Source organism: Lissotriton helveticus, chromosome 1_1 (genome assembly GCF_964261635.1).
Source record: "Lissotriton helveticus chromosome 1_1, aLisHel1.1, whole genome shotgun sequence".
Taxonomy (NCBI): Eukaryota; Metazoa; Chordata; class Amphibia; order Caudata; family Salamandridae; genus Lissotriton; species Lissotriton helveticus.
In genome coordinates this window covers 624,606,567-624,629,381 of record NC_136057.1, presented here as the reverse complement: position 1 = coordinate 624,629,381, position 22,815 = coordinate 624,606,567, and positions in this window count along the sequence as shown.

Below are 22,815 nucleotides of genomic sequence, written 5' to 3'. Positions count from 1 at the left end.
CGCTGCTTGACAGCGCAGCGGAGGTTACAATAACACTGCGTCCATATCTGAAGGTGACAGCAAGTGACACTTTCATGACAGTGGAAACTGCTGACACTAGAGTGGCTCCCCCTGACAGACTATATGATATGGTTCTTTTAATAGGAGGTGACATACAACGTGTAATAAAAGGGATTTTTTGGGTAAAATCTGACCTCTACATATGCCTTTCCTTTTAGCCACGCCGAGAGGGGAGGAGGTAATCCTCCCTAGTTTTTCACACACGGTGCCCAAGGAGCAGGCGCAGAACTTTTCGGAAGAGTGGGCTCTGGTGCTTGCACCAGCGTTGTACCGTACTCAGGTCAGGCGGGATAAACTTTTGCCCAGCTACGGGATTCCATTGCCGTCTATTCCACAGCCACAACACCAATATCCCATGTGGCGAGAGGCTAACGCTCCTGTTGAGGAAATCCTTGAACAATTAGAATATCAAGGTGTGATTGAGACATGTGTGTCACCCATGAATAATCCTCTTTTCACTGTAACCAAACCTGATGGGTCGTACCTGCCTAGTTTTGGATTATCGGCATTTAAACTCACATTGTCGTACTTGTGTGGTACAGAACACCCACAGTTCAGCTCTTGTTGATAGTCTAGTGCGAAAAATATTTAAGACCGCACTAGACATTTCCAATGGCTTTTTCAGTCATAACCTGTCCTCTATTAGCAGTCAATGGACAGCGTTCACTTGTGAGGGCAAACAAAAACAATTTAAAAGATTGGCCATGTGGGCTATAAGAACAGCCCAGGCGGCTTTGCCGCACGTGTCGTCTCTTTGTTAGTCGGCACTGACCCTGATGCGTACTCGTACGTTGATGATATTTATCTCACGGATGATGAATTATGGCTGCATCTCTGTCGCGTGGACCCCATCATAGTTATGTTTGCGGACTTTGGCTACAAATGTAATTTTGCTAAATTTACATACTGGAGAGTACACAGTATTGCTCCTGGGCTATGAGCCCAACAATGAAGGTAGAGATCTTGCACCTCACTTCCTGGAGAAATGCGCACGTTTGCGGTCTCCCACTACACTAAAAAAACTACAATCCTTGCTGGGATATTTGAACTTTGGGCGTACTTACATTCCTGATTATGCCCAGCGTATCAAGCTGCTATATGCTTTGATACAACCAACTTTTACCAAGCCATGCTGGCTGCCTGAACATTCAGCTATTCTGCAATCTTTGCAGTCTGATCTTCTTGAATGTAAGTACTTATTGGCTTGTGACAACCACACTAACCTGGTAATAACAGTTGTGCCAGGCGCCATGTGTTTCACGTACTTGACATTTAACCCCTTCGGTGCTGATGATGACCCCCAGCCGTCATGCACTACGGTGCTCGTGTGCTGATGACGGCTGGGGGCCGTCATGAACCCGCCCACTTGCGATTTTGCCACACAGGCGCAGAATCGCGGCCGCATGCAAGGGGTTAATGAAGGAGACACAGTACCCATTGCTTACAAGTCACACTTGTACACAGGCTGAAATTCGATTTTCTTCTATCGAAAAAGTCTTGACAGCTGTACAGATGGCGATTCTAAAAGAGAGAGCGCTGTCACAAGGAAAACGCATGTTGTTTGTTACACCTTATCCTGCACTTGAAGCAGTGACGAAAGCCAGTGTACCAAATTCTAAAGCTTTACATCCTCGTTGGATATAATGGACCACTTCGCTGACATCTCTGAATGTCACATTTATCTTGACCACTCATTGCAAACTCAGAAGTTCTTACAGTATGAGTGTGTTCATCCTGCTCCTCTGTCCATGCGCCCCATTGAGGATTAGCATTGTATCATTTACACTGACTGTTCAGCGCAACCAGCGATAGAATCTAAGCATCCTTATTCAGCGGCCTGCGCAATTGTGGCTGGTACAATGGTGAATGGAGAATTCAAGTCCGATACCGTGCACACGCAGACATTAGGTGACTGTACCGCCTAGGTGGCAGAGCTACGTGCTCTAGTGCATGCACTGGAGTTTGCTGACCCTCGTGTGACTACTTTAATTGTGAGTGACTCTTACTACTGTGTTCAATCCTTCAATGAAAACTTATTTTTTGGGACTCAAAATAACTATTGTGATTCTAAAGGTAGCACAATTAAGCACAAAATGCTATGGGTTTGAGTCGCAGATCTTTAAGAGAACGTCTGCTTCTCATGAATGGAATTCATACTCTTGGTCACCAGCGCGTAGGAGTACATGCTGTTGGCAACAGTCTTGCTGATGAAGCAGCGAAGACCGCAGTAGCAAACTATGTAGTAGCAGCAGTTACAAGGTCCAAAAGCAAGATGGATGATAACATCTTGGCAGCTATTGCTGCTACAGAGAAGGGTGATAATTACCCTATGTGAGAATTAACGACATTGGTGACAGGCTGATTCCCAACGTGGACCGCAGGCTATCCTTGATAACAGCCGCTCATGAAGGCATGGCCTCTGCTCATGCCTGTGTTTCAGCGACTGTCTCTATCTTACAGCAGCGTTATTGGTGGCGAGGATTGTATAAACAAACTTGTGTTTATGTCCTTTCTTGTGATATATGTCAGCAGATTAAACCTTCAACTGCTGCACGGCTGCCACAGACTCAGCTGTACATATCTAATAGACCACTTGGTTGTGTTTATATAGATCACTGCTGTACTTTTTCTTCTGATACTGCGTATAAGAATATCTTAGTTGCAATGGATTCATGCACACGTTTTCTATGGGTATGGCCACAAAGGAGTGCTGATGCCCAAACTGTCATCAGGGATTTGCATGTCTTTGTGGGAATTTTTGCATGTGGCACCTTCCATTCGGACCAGGGTCCAGCGTTCGCCCCGAAGGCGTACAAGGAAGCCATGGGGTCTTTGAGGGTGCAGGTCAAATTTTCATCTCCATACTGGCCTGAGGGCAATTCTGTTGTGGAACGAAGGAACCATGACTTAAAGAAATCTTTGAAAGATAGGGTTTTAGGTGCTGGAAGGAACTGGTTCGCCCATTTATATAACGTACAATGTGCACTTAATAATCTCCCTAGAAGATCTCTGGGTGGGCGGACCCCGTACAAAATGCACTTTGGCATAAAAATGTTTGTCCCGGACCTTGATGGTCTAGACATGGTGGCGACATCTGTGCCCTCTGACATAGATAATCATTCTACTGTGTTACAGAACCTACAAGAGACTTGAGAGAGTCTTGCAAAGGAACACTTGCCCTCCACATCTGGAGCTGAAGCTGATCTACAGATACCGGTAGTTGGCTGGCTACCCCGAGTCGGTGACCTGGTCCGTGAGAAGGTGAAGAACAAGAAGGAGTTTGGCCCCTCTTATCGTGCACCAGTTCCAGTGCTTGGTGTGCAGGGCACAAGAATAGTAATTTTACCATCACTTCCTGGTCGCAAGGAAAGAGGTACATCTCCATTGACAATGTCAAACTACATCGAGTGACCAATTCCAGTTTGTCCTGGCAAATCTTAAGCAACTTCTCCAAACCCTTCATAGGATCCTAACCCATTTTTAAGATGTATGTTATCATATCCAGTTCAAAATTGGGAGTAAGAGTCACTTTATCGTCAATCACTGGTCTTGAGCATTCAGCTCTCATTAAATTGTGTTCCTTTCTCTCCAGAGGCTGTCTCAACAAGTCCAGCTGACCAGTCACGTTTTTCATTTGACTCTGACTATAACACCGAGTGTGCCTTCGAGGTTTGCTATTTTTGTTACTTGGTTTAAAAGACATTTTGTAGTTCCATCTTGGACTTACATCTGGTTGGTTCTCATTTCCATTTTTTGTTCATCTCGATTGGATTTGTGATGGTATTTTTTCGTCTAGTAAATGGACACAATGTAGCTGAACGATCAAAAATCAGATTAACTGATGGAACTTTGGCCCCACACTCCTCATCACACATCATGAAAAGAGACCAGACTTTTGCCAACATCACGGCCTGGCCTGTGCTAGATGGGATTGTATGGGATGCTGTAAAATTTCAAGTTCATGGACCCACAGAGGGAGTTAATGTTCCAAATGTACTTCGCGTTTCATTGGGGGATGTTGTTAAACAAAACATACATTCTGATGATTGGGATGTTCACGACATTGAAGCTCCCTTTTCTGATTTGAAATATGCTGCTTTTGATGCTGAGGATTTATATTTAGACTCCGCAAACTACGCCGACTTGTTCTGTTACCAACACTATAGCCATCATTTTCTACATAAGGCTAATACATTTAGAAATGTGGTTAATTACAGAAAAATGGGAACATTGTCCTACTCCCCTAGAAGGCAGCTCCAATACCCTTTTGAAAAAATTCACATATTTCACTGATTTTGATCGGTCTAATCCGAGCTCATTTTATTTTAAATTAAATTCTAAATCAAATTCTAAAGTGAGACTTAGTCACACAAATTATTATATTGCAAATCCTTTAGGTTATCAGTTAGCAGTGGGTGGCTACGAACTATGAAAGGATACCATAGATCTTAAATCTGTTTGGGGTTCTAAACCTTGGCAGGTGCAGGGCACTGAAGCTTTACACTGTGCATGTCCTATTCCATCATTATGCCACATGTTGTTTTTAAATAGTACGATCTCACAAACAACTTGTCTTGGTTTGGCCACTTCAAAACACATGAATACCCCTATAATTCCTACTCTGTGTGCTTACCCTAATTGGAACAATCATACCGGTATGTCCCTTGATGAATTACAATTGATAATTTCAAACTCCTCTTTTAACATTTTGTCCCTGGATCCTGAGGGCTGGCTGTTGTGGCCAAATAGTTCTGATTCTTGTCAACATCGCTTTCTGGGTTCAGCCCCTGGCCTTACACAGGACAGAACCGATCCCCGTTTTGAATATTCCCATTCAGTTACCACCTAGTCAGTGGGGAAATTGTGTCAAAATTGGCTGAAACATTCCACCCTTACATATGTTAAACATCATTTTATCATTGTTGAACGACGATGTGAACTTGACTGATTTTGTTAAGGGTCCTGTGAATGGAAGATCTAAAAGATATATATATGCTATTTACAATGAAGTTTGGAAACTGTCACAAGTTGAAGCTGCTTCCTTTTTAAGAGCAATAGACCAGGAAAGTTTGGAAAAAGTGCTTGCTGTCATCGATAATAGCTGTAGCACACTCTCCTCCAGGATTTACACCATAGATAATATTGTTTCATCTGTTGTGGATATTGTGCAAGATGATGTTTCTGTTTTGTTCCATGGTCAAAATCAATTGCGGTCCATAATGAGGTTTGTTTGGACCTTACAAACTTTCAAAACTGGGAAAGTGCCTTGGGACTACATGAATATTTCGTCAGTGTTTTTACAGTTTCATTTAACAGAAAAACAACAGTTCATGTTCATGAAATGCGTCATATTCTCTATGGCATATTGAAAAATTGGAACGATTACCATTTTCTGTAGCTGAATCTAATTCTGATGTGTGGTTCATCCATGGTTTAATAAAATTACCTTTTCCTCTGTTTAAGTTTAGTTCATGTATAAAACACTATGCCCTGGGTAGATATGAACCATTTGGTTCCGCTTTTCTCCATGAAGTTTGGTCTCTGCCCTTCTCATACAGTTGTCTCAGGGATGGTGAAGAGGTTTACTTAAAGGGGGAGGAGTGCGCTTACACACCTGATCATTCACCCCTATGCAAGAATGTTCAATTGCACGGCGCATGTAATGTGAGGCTACGAATTTAGCTTGCATTGTGAAGGGAGTTTCTAGGTCAGCTATCGTACCAACATTCACACTATTAGCTAACAGTAGCTATTTACTTTTAAATAATGAAGCTTGCTGCAGGATGTTGGCTGGAATTCCATACATTTTCACTGTTTCACAGCGAGTAGTTTGCTGTAAAAATGTGCTTTTCCCGCCCCGCATGGGAGGCTTGATATCTCTATTTGGCCTTCCATTCTGACCATGAAAGCAGAGTTCAACAAGTTAAACAGACTAAGCTTTATTGTCCCAAAAAGAAGTCGCTCTCACTTCTTCGCGTGAAACATTTGTCCTTCACATTGCTAACACGTGTACAGAAGTTCACGCGCTTTTAAATACGGATCTCCCACCACATTTTGGTGCTTTGATCCACACTATCTTTAATGCCTCGACCAGTACAGGCCTGGCCCACTTTTTAAAAATTGTTAGCTCCAGCCTGGTGACCTTATTCCAAACTATGGGGCCGATTAGGATTGTAGTTTTTCCTCCCGGAGGATGCGAAAAAACCGCAGCGGAGCCTTCAAAGACCCCCCCAGATTAGGATGGCTGGGGGGGTCAGGAAGACCGTCCGCTACTTTTCCGCCGCGGTCACCTTCCGACCGCGGCGGAAAAGCTCTAACATGTCTGGCGGTGTCTATCAGACACCGCCAGGCATATTAGGATGTCTGCACTTCTATGCTTTTCCGCAGCAGCTTTTCCGCCGTGGAAAAGCATACGGACCTTCACTTCGGGGGCCCGTTGCGGGCCCCCTGGGTGAAGAGGCGGTGGGGGGGGAAAAGGGGGGTACCTATGGTACCCCCTTGCATTTGCGTGCACAAAGCAGCAGGCACTGCGCGGTGCCTGCCGCTTTGTGCATGCAAATGCGATGCATGCATTTTTAACCTTGCGGCGGGTGCAAGTTGAAGCTGCACCCGCCGCAATGTTAAAGATAGAGGATGTGACCGCCACCCTGGCGGTCATATCCTAATCTGCTAGGAGGGAACGCCGCAGCCCCCGCGGACGTTCCCTCCTCCTCAGGGGTTGCGGACGGACTCAAGTCCGTCCGCGATCATAATCGGCCCCTTAATTTGGTGTGATACCGGCATATTTTCATTCAATTTTTTCAGCATCTTTGGCGGCTTCCCTCCAATTCTCGCCTTGGCTGCCGGTGTGCTGCTGTTGATTTGGTTGCTCGAAATGGCTGCACTGTCTGTGTCAAGAGACAACCGACCCCGGCTGACTCAGCTTCGTGATCGAATGCTTGAACACTATGGAGTACTGCCATTGGCCACCTTGAGCGTGGCAAATGGATTATTTTTCCGCTTTTCTTATTTGACTTGAATTCAGCCCATGTTCCATTGCCAGGATTGCCAATTTGAATGGGCATTAGAACTCTGGCTCTATAATATGGTGTCTCCTGCTCCAGATTTTGATCATCTAATGAGTCCCTTAGTGGCTCATGAGTTGGCCTGTTCTGGTTAAAGGATTATGGCCTGTGCTGCGGTGCACGGAGTTTTGGTGAATTGGGACATATATACGTCTGCACATGACTTCCTGGAATGAAATTATCTTGAAATAAACGCAAGTTGTCCTCTGATCGTGCTAGAGGCTCCTGCAATCGAAGAACATGTATGTTCATTTCCGATACTAAATTGGAAGGCGGAACTCTTTGCTGACAATAACAATGACTTTCTTTTGGAGGCTGTTGCAACATACTGTGCATACACGCTGATGGATTAAATTGGCAACTATCCAGCATGCGATACTTGCATTACTCCAGTTTTTTTTTCTTCTCCCCGTGATGACATTTTTTTTCCCGCTTGCATTTGTCTTGTCTTTTTGTCCCTTTGATTTCCTCGTGACCTCTTTATGACAAAACTGAACTTATTTCTGTCTCCCATGGACTTAAACTCTGCATTCTTCTTTTGTTTCTTTTCATGCATTTTCTCGATCAAGGGAGGGTGTAGTGAGGATACGGTTTTGCCTGCACATATTGCTATGGTAGCTTAAGTGAGTTAGTTGCACTAACGTCATTTTGCGGCTTTTGCACACAAAACTATATGTCTCCGTTTTTACAAAGACAAACTGTTTGTTTCCCTTCACATGTGAACGGTTTGTTTTTCACCTCAAGTCTGCACAAAGTGTTCAAGGTTAAAATAACAATGTATGCTGTTGATGCAGGTTGATCGGCCCAAGCTCTAGACACAACACTAACAGAGCTGCTCATTTCTGAAACTCAGGTGCTTTTGATATTGCATTGCATGCTTGAGACTGGCACTTGGGAAATACCTTTCCATCGACAAAGAGCTGTGCTGATCTGGGATGTGATTCACTTCGCCTGACTTTGGAGGTATGGAGTTCCCCGTTTTAACCTAGAGACCTTCTATTATTATGATACATAGCTCTTAACAAGACACTATAGCCCTGTTTCCACTGTCATTATAATATGATTTCTCCCTTTGTATTTTATGCAACTGTAACAATGCTGATTGCATTGATTTTATGCATCTTTTTACTTATTTTTGCAAAGATACTGTATCTTAAAGCATGTATTTGAAATAAACATTTTAAACTATACCGTGTCTCTAATTACTCACGTTGTGGACTTGTATTAGAATAAAAACAAAAGAGTGTTCTTGATTCCCACTATTCCCGTGAGTACCCCAAGTCGCTTGTCCTTGATTGTCTAATCATTGGTAGCTTCGCTGTAGTATGGAGAACGAATGAGGGGAAACATCCTTTACAACTTAACTTTTACCACGCAGTGCCTTTACAACGCAACTTTTACAACGCAAACCATTACAACGCATTGCACTGGGGGGCGCTCAAGGATAGGGAATAGGTTTAATTTACTATCCAACACCTTCCCTACTATCCACGGGGACTGGAGTTGGAAAAGTAAATTAAACTATTCACTACCAGCGCCCCAAAGCACTATGCGTTGTAAAGGCATGCGTTGTAAAAACAGCGTTGTAAAGGCATGCGTGGTAAAAGCATGCGTTGTAATGTCATACATCTACGAATGAGACACTGATGCTAGTCGAATAGGGGTTCTGGGTACTGAGGTGAGTTTTTTGGGAACACCACAATTCACTGAGGTCTTGGTTTCCTGTGCATAGTTCTGTGCACAAGCAGAATCCCAGCAACACCCCCTTCCTCTCGCACCGTGACCCTGGTCTCACCGGCGACGCCATCTGGAGCCGCCACCGAGCAGCTGCTCGCACCACGACCTGAGGGCACGCCACACCGCACCGCTGCACTTCGCACTGCAGCACACGATGCCTGCCGACGCCAGCACTCCATACTCCATCAGAGAGGAGATCGGCCAACCACACGTGTGACTTCGAGGGCCCGACGACTCCTGCACACCTCCGGAAACAACGCCCGCGGACGCCGTGTTTTCGGAAGCTCAACAAGAGATCCTCAACGCCCTTGACTGTTCAGATTTGTTTTCTCACGACGACGTGATATCCCCGGACGGAGCTATTGACATCAAGGAACTATTTTTAAAGCATATTTTGATAAGTGAAGATTTTGAAGTTCTGTATTCTGGATTTTTATCGTTTTTGGTCTTGTATATAAATATTGGATATTTTTCTAAACTGGTGTGGTGTCCTTTTGTAGTGCTTACACTGTATTACTGTTGATTATATGCAAATGCTTTACACACTGCCTCTAAGATAAGCCTGACTGCTCGTGCCAAGCTACCAAAGGGGTGAACAGGGATTATTTTAGGAGTGTAACTCCCTTATCCTGACTAGAGTGATGGTTTCTGCCTGACTTTGGCACATGCCCTAGCCTGCCAAAAATCCTATTTCTAATGTTGGTTTTCAGCGATGAGGATAGGACTTGTGTTTGCACTTGACTTACAGTGATTGGTGTGCACTACCACCATATCACAGACCATTACGTACCGCATACTGTTTTTTTGGGTCTATTTTTGCCTTTGCATTTGGTTTTGAACTTTCCAGTATAACATGCCTGAATCAATTGCATCACCTGTTGTATCCTTTGAAGTGGCCTTTGAGGAGGAGAGGTTAGAAACCTACAATGTGAAGGAATTGAAGGCGATCTGCAAAAACCTCAAAATCCAAATCAGCGGCCGCACCAGAAGAGAGGAGCTACAAAAGGTGCTGAGGGCCTGGGTAGCAGCCAGACATGCTAGTGAGGTGTCTGGAGATCTTGGCATGGAGGCAGAGGAGCCTATTCCAAGGGTGGATGTGCTTTTGGGAGGGGGGCACCCTCTAATCCAGGTAGCAGCAGGTTCTCCCCAGAGGAGCTGGAGGACAGGCTGGAAGCAAGGAGAATTGCTGTGGAACTGGAGAAACTTAAGTTAGCCATAGAGGAGAAAAGGATGATGTTAGACCATGAGTTTAAGCTGAGAGAGCTGGACTGGGAAGCTAGTAGGGCTAGGCCCAGACCAGATAGTGGCAGCAAAAGTGTTAGGTCCAAAACTGAGGATGAGGCACACACACACACAGGTTTGGGGCCCTGCTTCAAAGAGGGGGTTGACATACACCAGGGGGTTCAGGATTGTAAGGTTACTTCAGTGGTGCCCAGTGTCCTTCAGGTGGATTGGGGAACTGGCACAGGGGATCATTTTCATGGTAGTAGGTGGGACACTCTACTGACTCTAGATGAGAGGTGCAGGGAGAGGGGTTCCCCCATGATACAAGCCCTGGTAAGTGAGTATGGAGACAAGCCACAAGAGTATGGGTTAAGAGACAGCAACAGTCAGACACTGTCTCACCAGTCTTGTAAGAATGATGTGGGGTACTTTTCGGAGGCACTGGATGATTGGGGGAAGGGTAGTATCGTTAACACCTGCGTTGGGCTGTTTGATTCAATTGTTGGAAAGCATATTTTAAGACTGTGTATTCCAGAGCTAGGCCAACACCCACTGGAGTGTGAGTTCTCTGACCCCAGGGAGCTTGCATGGGAGGCAGACCTTTTGGTGGATTCCAGAGGGTCTGAAGAAGCATCTGGGGGTGACCCGAAAGAAAGTGGCTTAGGTATTTCCCAACCAAGGGTGGTCAGAAAGGTTCTTGGTAGCCCAGATAGGTCCTGGTGTTGTGGGAAGGGTGTAGGGACTCACGTCCTGTCTCTGCGGAGAAGGAGTGGGAATGGGCTGCTGCCCAAGGTGCCCCGAAACCCAGTTCCAGAGCCTGGGTGGTTCCAGGAGGGAACACCCGGTGGGGAACCTAGGCTGTACTGGTAGGCCGTCACTTGAGGGGGACCCCCCATGTCAGTAGAACAGGGAGTATCTGTAAACAGAGCTCCAGCTGTCCATGTGTCTGGCAGTGCCTCTCCTAAGTGGAGGGTGCAGAAGTCCAGATTGAACTTCTGTCCTGGGGATCTTCACTTTTTTTTTAATTAAGCTTTTTTATTGTTTTCAAACACAAACAATACACATGAGAATGGTTGAGCATGTATACATACAACAAGTTCTCGATATAGACCCTGAGAAACAAGGCATCAATCCATACTGCCCGGTAGGCTCAATAAAGGGGCCATCTCCAATGTCCCGGAGCCACCCACCCGAGGCAGTAACTATGGCAGTTATAGGATACCATCACAAATCAATACAGCTCCGTCATAATGCCCCATGCACCAGATCCATTCTCAATGCGGCCCCCAACTCCCCTACCCAATACCCACCCACCCACCGGCACGTCAATTCTGAGATTGTGTGTAATAAAGTGTTGGATCCAGTCAACATGGGGACCATACCTGTCTTCCAATTTACCTCTTGAACAGGTACAATGACCATTAAGGAGGCACAGGGACACCTCACTGCGCTTCCCATCCCTAAGGGGGGCATTATTCTCCTAGCCTTCATCCCCGGTCAAGGCACTCACCTCTGACTCAGACTCAATATCTGCCCCCTTCAGGTCAATAACAAGGGCCTCCCACGCTCGCGCCCCTCCAGTGCTTTTTCATTGTGGGACCTATGTGCCTGCTGCAGACGTACCGCGCCCTCGCTGCTCGTCCATAGGAGCAATGTAGCCCTCCATCTAAGGTAGCTGGGCCCCGCCTTCCAATGAGACGTAATATCTCTCTTAGCGAGCAAGAATCCCAAGTCCAAGAATTTACTCGTCAGTTTCGTTTTGCTAGTATGCGTAAACCAATGCAACAAGCAGGTCTCCTTATCCAGAGCAATCCGTCGTCCAGTTACTGTGCAAAGCAGTACGACCACCTCCTCCCAATACGTGCCCAATTGCGGGCAATCCCACAACATGTGCACCAGGTCCGCGTCCCGCAACGTGCATCGGGCGCACTGTGCAGTGTCCACCTGAAAATATTGATTGATTTTCGCTGGTGTAAGATACGCTCTGTGCAAAATAAAAAATTGGACCAAATGGAACCTGGCGTTTCTAGTGCCCTTCCACACCCTCTTAAGGATGTGCGATCAGGCAGAGTTGGGTATCTCTTTGCCTATATTGAAGTTTCTGTAGCGGTGTCAGCCCCTCCCCAATCATGCGCCTATATAAACAGGTAACCGCCTTATAAGTACCCGCTGCCATTACTACATATTGACACGCTTCGCTTATTGGTGGTTCCGAGAGGCCCACGCCCCAGTGTTTTTGGATGGTAGTAACCAAGGCTGCATGTATTAAAAAGTGACCCCGCGGGACCCCAAAACTCTCCTGCAACGCACTATAAGGCAATAATATTCCATCTCCAAATAAATCTCCTACCATTTGTAGCCCTAATCTCTCCCACTCCGCAAGAACAGACCAGTCCCCTCCATGCGGCAGGGCCTTACACATCCCCAGTGGTATCTCCGGGGCATAGGGTCGCTGTAAGCCAATTCTATTGTGGTATTGCTTCCAACAGTGTCTTAAAGCGCTTTCCTCAATTGATAGTTCGGCTGCTCGCAACTTTTGCTGCAGTATCACATATGATAGCAGGTGCCTCAGAACATCCGGTTCGACATCCCGTTCTGGTCCTCGGAATTCCTGTGCCACCGCTTGAGTAAGGCCCTGGAACTGTGCGGCCAGATAATACAGCTCAGGGACTGCAAGGCCCCCCTTAGCTCTTGGTCGCATCAGTGTATCCAGTGCTACTCGGCGCCTTCCCATTCCCCAGATAAAGCCTCCCACCGCTGAGCGGAGTTGTCGAAATAATGCAACGGGTATCGGTGTAGGTAAAGTACGGAAAAAGTATAGCAGCCGGGGAAGTGCCACCATTTTCAGCAAGGCCACCCGACACGCCACAGACAATGGCAGAACTGCATACTGCTCCTAAGTCCCCTTATTGCCCTGCCAATATTACCCTCCAGTAGGTCCTCCTGGGTATGATATATGTGTGTCCCCAAATAGGTCTCCCACGTTACGTCAGACAGATGCATAGGGTGGGCACCCGCTCTGGTGACCGGGAGCACACAAGTCTTTGCCCAGTTGACTCGCAGACCTGATATATCCCGAACCGGCGGAGCAGGTCTCGCGCTCCCTCCAGCGCCCCTCCAGCGTCCTTCAAGAAGAGCAAGAGGTCGTCTGCGTACCGCGAAATATAGTGTATGCGGCCACAGCTCCTCAGGCCTTGAAACTCCCTTCCCATTCTGGCTCGCGTCGCCAATGGTTCAATAGCAAGGGCAAATAGCAACGGGAGAGTGAGCAGCCCTGTCTGGTGCCACGCCCTACCGAATATGAGGAGGAAATTACCCTACCCACTCTCACCCTAGCGCTCGCCGAGGCATATAAAATTTCGGTCCAATGGATATAGCCCTCCCCAAGTCCGAAGGCTCTCATGACAGAAAATAAATAAGGCCATTCCAAAGCTGTCGAATGCCTTTGCCATGTCCACCGAGAGGACTATTACTGGATCTTCCTCGCCATAGTCTCCGCACAGTATACGTATCAATCTTCGTACGCTACTAGCTGTGTTACGTGTAGGGTTAAAGCCAGACTGATCCGGATGAATCAACCTTGTCATAAGGGGAAGGAGTCTGGTGGCCAGCACCCGACTCAGAATCTTATAGTCAGTGGTGAGCATTGACAACGGCCGGTATGCTGGTGAGTCCGTGGGGTCCCTTCCTGGTTTAAGGAGGGGAATGATAATGGCCTCCCTAGTCGAGGTCGGCAGCACTCCCATCTGCTCAGCCTCCCTATATATTGATAGCAACCTAGGAGCCAGAACATCAATATAAGCTGAATAAAACTCGATAGGCAACCCGTCGCTGCCCAGAGTTGTTACGCGCCAGCTGTTTAATGGCGCAACGGATTTCAGCTATCGAGATCTCCTGTCCAAGGGAGTCTGCTTGTTCCTCCTCCACCGCAGGCAGCTTTAAACCCTCTAAGAATGCCTGTATGTCCCTTTCTCCGGACCGCAAGTGGCTCGTATACAAGGCAGCATAAAAGGACCGATACCGATCATTTATTTGATGCTGCATGTATTCCAACACCCCCGATTCAGAGGTCAGCGCCAAGATAGGGACGCATCTAGGGAGGGGGTTGGCCAGCCACGCTAGCAAGGTGCCCACCTTATCCCGCTCGGCATGTGCGCAGGCCAGATAAGTTCTGTAGTCAAAACACCGAAGGCGCTCTACCACCGCTGCCACCGCTTCCTTCAAGGTCCGGGCCGTGTCTCGCGCCGCAGGGTTAGTGGAGTGGTCTCGCTCAGCCGCCCTAAGGGACGTCTCTGCAGCCTCTATTTCCTGTAGTAGGAGCTTCCGTACTCCCACCTGCTTAGCGATGCAAAACCCTCGGGTCACTATTTTGAAAGCGTCCCATTCCAAGGCCACTGTTGTGGCCGTGCCCTCATTCTCAGCAAAGTAGGACTCAATCCCCTCACCCAGCTCGGCACAGAAGATCGGATCTTCCAACAGCTCTGGGCGCAAGCGCCATGTCGGTATAGCAGAGCGCTTCGCAGCCCAACAGAAACTCACTAGCAGTGGATTGTGGTCCGAGATGGTGCACGACAAATACTCGCTATTGACTACCATAGCAGCCAGTTCTGGACTACACAGAATCGCTTCAAACCATACATGCAGATCGTGTAAAGCGGAGAAATATGAATAATCTCGTTCAGCTAGGTGTTGAGCCTGCCAGACATCCACAAACCCCCAATGATCCTGCCAGTGGGCCCTGACCTTTGCTAATTTATGAGCACCTGGCAATGAGGGGTGGGACCTATCCAATAACACATCCACAATAGAGTTAAAGTCTACACCCAGCAACACTGGGTTTGTAAAATAGGTCACCAGGGCATCAGATAAGTGCTAAAAAAAGGGCGCCTGCTCCACATTAGGGGCATAATTACTATAATGGGTCACCTCTCGCCCATGTAGGCACCCCTTAACTGCCACATATCGGCCCTCTGGGTCTATTAATTGATCAGTTAACTGAAAGGGGACCCCAGCCATAATCCAGATCAACACTCCTCATGCAAATGCTGAATAAGTGGTGTAATAAAGATGCCCTCGCCATCTACGCTGCAGCGCCAGCCCCTCTGCCCTGGTCAAGTGTGTCTCTTGTAAAACCACTATCTGCGCGCCCCTGCGTACCAAATAGGAATGGACCTTATATCTGCGCTGCATGGAGTGCAATCCCCGTACGTTCCAGGTCACACAATTCACATCAGGTAACGGCCCCATAGTACAAGTACAGAGGAAAACACAAAAACTCCTTGTGGGAAGTTGGCCTGATATATGATGCTCACTAGTTCTAGTGATCATCTTGTATCAGTCCAAACAACCCTTATGGTGATTGGTTGTAAGTCAACCTTATAGACCAGCTATCCTAATGGTAGCATGGACAAAGCAGTCTTAGGCTAAACTCTTTTGGGATGTGTAGCCAGCTGTTTTACCACATATAACCCCTTGAATACCAGATGAAAGGACACCACACAGGTTGTTATAAAAATAAACAATATATTTATTAATAACAAACACCTCTGAACTCTTTATGAGGTCAGAGGGCTAAGCACATGACAATGTCTTAGGAAAAATACGATAAGTTGCACAAAATTACAATGGTGCCCTAGGGGCACGACAAACCATATACTAAGTAAGTGGAATGTGAAAGTCGATAGAAGGAATGGAGCTGTCCAGAGGCTGGAGGTTCGCTAGGACTACGCTATCTTCACCTTAGGTAAGTAATAGGAGGCCCACGGGACGCGTGTGCAGAGTGTGAACTCACACACGAGATGCGTAACAACGTCTATGGACAGTACAGTTCAAGTTAAAGGTGAGTACGGACAATCCTGACTAGTTAGGCCTAAAACGACTGTGGAACTGGACACTAGGACAGTTAAACTACCCTTGAGCACCGAAATGCTCTCGTTACCTCACCCACGGGCTGCGGGTGCATAGGTGTCAAAGTGTGTCGGGTTCTTGCGTTGAAGTTTATGGAGCCTGGAAGAAAAAATGCTGCAGGCGACCAGGAAGAAGATGTCCGGTGCGATCCAAGGGTGGATCGGTGAAGAAGAGGACCTGAAAGCAGAGGGAACAATGTTCAAAGTCACTAGCCAGTGACTGGAGTGGAACCAGGAAGGAACCAGATGTCGTAGTCGCGATCAGGTGAAGAGTGGACGCTTGCCTCTGCAGCCACATGGACCAGGAGGTGTCTTCGACGACCAGGATGGAGGCACGAGCTGTCCCACGCAGGCTCTCGCTGTCGGCGGTGTTGGATCCGGATTCGGCATCAACAGGCCTTGGCAAAGGCAACCCACGCGGTGAGTGGACACGGCGTCTGGAGTGGACCAGGAGGGTCCAGGGTGCTCCTCTTTTGGAAGGGAGCAAGGGCCAGTCTGGAGCAACCAGACCAGCAGTGAAGTTGTCGAAGTTCGTCGTCTAGGAGGCCACTAGCCAGCCGGCAAGTGACCAGACAACGCGTCGAGCAGCAAACAGGCAGAGGGCCCCACGCAGATCTCGTGGATGCTGGAGGGCTGATCTTCAGTGCAGGAGCTGCTCGGGGCTGGGGCTTCTCAGTCCCCAAAGCACTTGGTCGAGTTTACCTCGGGAGTCGTGCTGGAAGCGAAGTGCAGCTTCTTTCAAGATGGCCAGTCCCACGTGTCTCGTCGCACCCACGGATCTCAGCTGTGCTGCAGATGTGAGTTGAGGTCGGAGAGGTCTGGGAATCCGGGTCTTGTCAGGCTCTGAAGTCTGGATCCTCGAGGGAAGACGACAAAGTGAAGCCGCTGGACGCTTGATGGTGCCTGCTTGTGCAGGGTGGACACTCCTTGCCCACAAGGGAGATTCTTCAGTCTTATGTGGAGCAGAACGTCGAAGTCCAGAGTTTCTTCTTGTAAGTTGTTCAGCATAATCTAATTTGGAATGGGACCAGCTCCTACCTTTATTCTCCTAAAGGGGGCTGCACTACTGACTAGGTCCCTCCCCTGGGTGGGACCAGGAAGGGGGGTGGCTACACCCCCTATCCTTTGTCCGGTTTCGCGCCAGAGCTGGGGCAGGGATGCCCCAGCAACTGGTTTGAACCGGTGTATGCACAGGACACCTTGTGTGCCCTGGGCATGTCTCATTCCTTTCAAGCCTGTCCTACCCAATACACAAAATCCTGTCTGGGGTGGTGCTAGCACCTCCCAAGGCAGGAAACCCTTTGTCCAAGCCTCCCTTGCTGGAAGGACTCCCAGCAGCAGGAGGTCAGACTTGTGTCTGTGGTGGTGGCATCCATTTTGTGATGCCAAGGCTCGAGTTAACTTTAACCGGGGTTCTCAGTTACATACATGTCGTGTCCCTCTAGAAGGGTGGAATGCTACCCCCGTCACCAGAATTGGCGAGGGGGTAGTATTTCAATTCGTATGACACATTACTCGACATGTTTTGATAATGCTATACCAAAGTAAGCATTTAACCGCGAGGATTATAATGCACTTAAGAGTATATGGTATAGCGTTATCATGGAACAGCTATTCGGACTTGGTTCCGCAAGCTGCAGACGGGCTCAGCTCATGCCAGAGCACCATCTCACATAATTCCAAGCACTCTGCCTTCAGGATTGATAAGGCCTGCCATAGGAGTGACTGATAGGAGTATATGTGTCCATTTTAAGGTTAGATATAGGTATACTATATCTACAGCAAAGGGTGATTACACCACCTTGCCCCAGCTGCCGTGCAGCCAGTTGTGTCTGTTTAGATGGCCAGCCAGGAGTGGCATAATACATGCTTCAGCCCCTGGTAGGCCCTGGGTACACCTATGCCCTGGGTACAGGGACTGATAAGGTGGCCCAGTACCAATGGGTAAATGCACCTAAGGTACATGGATGTCAATTTAGAGAGAGAACAGCTAGGCTGTGGGTCTGATTAGCAGGCCCACAGCCAGGGAAAGTCGTAAACCAGTGAAGCAAAAAGCTAAAATCTGGGGTGACAATAGGTTTGCAGACCCCACTCTCCTACATAACCCCCCCCAACTTAGGGACATTAAACTAACCTTGACCAGGTGAGTCTTCCTGTTCTAAGTGGAAATACCTGGAGAGACCATCTGCATTGCCATGGTCAGTCCCTGGTCTGTGCTCCACTGTAAAGTCCATCCCCTGTAGGGAAATGGACCACCTAAGAAGCTTGGGGTTTTCACCCTTCATCTGATTTAGCCATAAGAGGGGCTTATGGTCGGTCTGAATCTTGAAGTGAGTTCCAAACAAGTAGGGCCTCAACTTCTTCAGGGCCCAAACCACAGCAAAGGCCTCCCTCTCTATAGCTGACCAACGTTTCTCTCTAGGGGTCAGCCTTCTGCTTATAAAAGCAATGGGCTGGTCATGACCATCAATATTCAGTTGAGATAGAACAGCTCCCACACCCAACTCAGATGCATCTGTTTGGACAATGAAGGTTTTGGAGTAGTCAGGACTCTTGAGAATAGGTGCAGTACACATGGCCTGCTTTAGGTCATCAAATGCCCTTTGACAGCTAACTGTCCACTGAACTTTCTTTGGCACTTTCTTGCTTGTCAGGTCATTAAGTGGTGTCACAATGGACCCATAATTCTTGACAAACTTCCTATAGTAACCAGAGAGGCGCAAGAAAGCTCTGACCTGTGTCTGGGTGGTTGGAGGAGCCCAGTCCTTTATGGCCTGTATCTTGCTCTCCAATGCTTGAACCTGGCCTCCACCCACAAGGTGGCCCAGGTACACAACCTGACTCTGCCCTATCTGGCACTTGGTGGCCTTGATAGTGAGGCCTGCCTTCTGCAGGGCCTCTAAAACTTTCCTCAGGTGGATCAGGTGATCCTCCCAGGTGGAGCTAAAGACAGCAATATCATCTAGATATGCTGCACAGAAGTCATCCAACCCAGTGAGAACTTGGTTCACCAACCTTTGAAAAGTGGCAGGTGCATTTTTCAAACCAAAGGGCATCACCACATACTGGTAATGACCTCCTGGGGTAGAAAATGCTGTCTTGGCCTTGGCATCCTCAGCTAACCTGATCTGCCAATAACCAGCTGTTAGGTCAAATGTACTTAAGAAAGTTGCAGAAGCCAACTTGTCTATCAGTTCATCTGCCCTAGGTATTAGATGGGCATCTGTCTTAGTGACAGCATTGAGACCCCTGTAGTCTACACAAAACCTCATCTCTCTCTTACCATCCTGGGTGTGAGGTTTTGGCACTAGAACTACAGGACTAGCCCAAGGGCTCTCTGAGGGTTCAATGACTCCCAATTCCAACATCTTTTGTACTTCCTTCTTTATACAGTCCCTGACGTGGTCAGGTTGCCTGTAGATTTTAATCTTTATAGGCAGACTGTCACCAGTGTCCACCTCATGGGTGCACCAGTTTGTCTGACTGGGGGTCAGAGAAAACATTTGTCTAAAGGATTGAAGGACCTCCTTACAATCCTCTTGTTGATGCTCAGAGAGGCTGTCAGAAAAGACCACACCATCTACTGACCCATCATCAGGGTTCTGAGTGAGCAGGTCTGGGAGAGGGTCACTCTCTTCCTCCTGCCCCTCATCTGTGGCATTGAGCAAGCTCATGTCCTCCCTGTCAACAAATGCTTTGAGCTGGTTCACATGAAGTACTCTGTGAGGGCTCCTGGGAGTTCCAAGGTCCACCAGGTAGGTGACCTCTCCCTTTTGCTCAATGATGGTATGGGGTCCTGACCATTTGTCTTGGAGAACTGCTGGGGCCACTGGCTCCAACACCCACACCTTCTGTCCTGCATGATAAACAGTTAGGACAGCCTTTTGGTCATGCCAAGCTTTTTGAAGTTCTTGGCTGGCCTCAAGGTTTTTGGATGCCTTCTCCATGTACTCTGCCATCCTGGAGCGGAGACCAAGTACATAGTCCACTATGTCAAGTTTAGGCTTTTTGAGAGGTAACTCCCATCCTTCCTTCACAAGACATAGGGGTCCTCTTACAGGATGCCCAAACAGAAGCTCAAAAGGGCTGTAACCAACCCCCTTCTGTGGGACCTCTCTGTAAGCAAACAGAAGGCAGGGTAAAAGGATGTCCCATCTTCGCCTAAGCTTGTCTGGTAACCCTTTTATCATCCCTTTGAGGGTCTTGTTGAATCTCTCCACAAGCCCATTGCACTGTGAGTGATAGGGTGTGGTAAATTTGTAATTTACACAACACTCCTTCCACATTGCAGTCAAGTATCCTGACATGAAGTTTGCACCTCTGTCAGAGACAACCTCCTTAGGAAACCCCACTCTAGTGAAAACTGCAAGTAGGGCCCTGGCCACAACAGGAGCTGTAGTGGTCCTAAGGGGAATAGCTTCTGGGTACCTGGTGGCATGATCCACTATCACCAGTATAAATCTGTGACCAGATGCTGTTGGGGGGTCCATTGGTCCAACAATGTCTATCCCCACTCTCTCAAAGGGCACCCCCACCACAGGTAGTGGTATAAGGGGGGCCTTTGTGGTGCCACCTGATTTGCCACTGGCTTGGCAGGTGACACATGAGCGACAAAACTCTTTAGTGTCCTCAGACATATGAGGCCAGTGAAAGTGTGGGGCAAGCCTGTCCCAAGTCTTGTTCTGGCCTAAGTGACCTGCAAGGGGTATTTCATGGGCTAAGGTGAAAAGGAAACCTCTAAGAGACAAGGGGATGACCAGCCTCCTGGTAGCACCAGGCTTGGGGTCTCTTGCCTCAGAGTATAGGAGTCCTTCATCCCAATATACCTTATGGGCACCTGTAGCATTCCCTGCAGCCTCAGCAGCAGCCTGCTGTCTGAGGGGTTCAAGGGAGGAACAGTCTAACTGTGCCTGCCTCAAGTCTGCCCTGGAAGGTCCCTCTGTCCCAAGAAACTCAACCTGTTCAGGCTCAAGCTCCTCTAGGACAGTTCCTTCTGGGGTCTTGGGGTCAGCCTCCTGAGAGGACTGATCCTCAACCTGAGGCAGGGGGGAAGGCTCAGCCTTACCCCTACTGCTCTTCCTCTTGGGTAGTGTCTGGTCCATTCTTCCAGGATCCAGCACTTGTTCAGCTGGGCATTTCTTGGCCTGTGACCTGGTCACAGCAAGGACATGTGAGGAGAGACCTAGCATTTCTACATGAGTCCTGTACTCCACATCTGACCACAGTGAGGATTCCAAATCATTGCCCAAAAGACAATCTACTGGGCGGTCTGAACTAACTACAACCCTTTTGAGGCCAGTTACCCCTCCCCAGGAGAAATTAACAACTGCCATACTGTGATTGGTAGTGACATTGCTAGCATTGGTCACTAGGTAGTCTGAACCTAGCATGATCTGGTCAGGGTCCACAAATGTTGGTGTCACCATAGTGACACTGGCACATGTGTCCCTGTAGGCCTGAGTCATCTTTCCATTTATCAAAGGCGTTTGTCTGTATTTGCCCAGAGTACTAGGACTTACAATAGGGGTCATATCCATGTCCCCAGTACAAACAAGAACTGCCTGAGTAGGTATTCTGACTAAGTCAGAACCCACCTCAGTTCCCAGGGTTAACCCAACTATAGCCTTGGGAGGTACACTACCACTACTAACTGTACTAGGGACAGTAGCGGTAGGAGTTTGGCCTTTCTTGGTGCACTCACTAAACTAGTGAGTCTTACTTTTACAGTATTGGCACCATGGCTTCTTAGGACCATCATTCTTCTTCTTTTGGGAATTTTGGGACCCACCCTCCTTAGGTTGTTGGTGCCCTGTTGAAGACTTCTGGTCATTTTGCTTATTCTCATTATTACCCTTCTGGTCTGCTTTCTTCTGGCCACCACCCTGGTTCTGGTTCTGCTGCTTGGCCCTTGTCCTGACCCATCTGTCTGCCTTCTGTCCCAATTCTTGGGGAGAGGTCAGATCTGAGTCAATCAAGTGCTGATGCAACAACTGGTTCTGACAATTATTTAAGATTTGCTCTCTCATAATTAGATTATACAATCCTGTGTAATCAGTAACTTTACTTCCCAGTAACCAGCCTTCCACAGCCTTAGTGGCACAATCAGCAAAGTCAGTCCAATCTTGAGCCTGAGTTTTCTGGGTGTATCTGAACATTAACCTGTACTGTTCAGTTGTTAAGCCAAATCCATCAATCAGGGCATTTTTCAAGACTTGGTAATCATTAGCATCCTCATCTCTAACAGTGAGGAGCTTATCTCTACCTTTACCTTCAGAGGAGAGCCACAATATAGCTGCCCACTGACTCTGGGGTACCTGCTGTACTTTGCAGGCCCTCTCCAGAGCAGTTATCCACTTGTGGATATCATCTCCTGTCTTATAGGAGGGCACTATTTTACTCAGGTTTCTAGTATCAAAATCCCTTTCTCTATCCCTAGGGATATTGCTGCCACCAGTGGGGACTACCCCACTCAACTGTTGCTCTCTAGCAAAGGCAAGCTTCTCTTTGGCAAGGGCAAGTTCTTCCCTCTGGATCCTCAGATTAGCTTCCCTCATCTTTGCTTCATGCTCTCTCCTCTGGGGGAAGAAATTCTCCTCTGGGGGGGAGTCATTCTCCCCTGAGCAGATGCATGAGAGTTCACAGATCTATTGGAGTCCCTAGAATGAGATCTATCTCTTCTAGCCCCAAAGGTAGGCCTGCTTAAGGATAGCACTGGGGGTCCCCCAGTTCCTTCCCTATACATGTCTAAGTTGGCCCTGGTAAGTCTGCTGACTACTACAGGACCTTTGTCTGCCTCATCCCCAGATGATTCCTCCTCCTCCTCC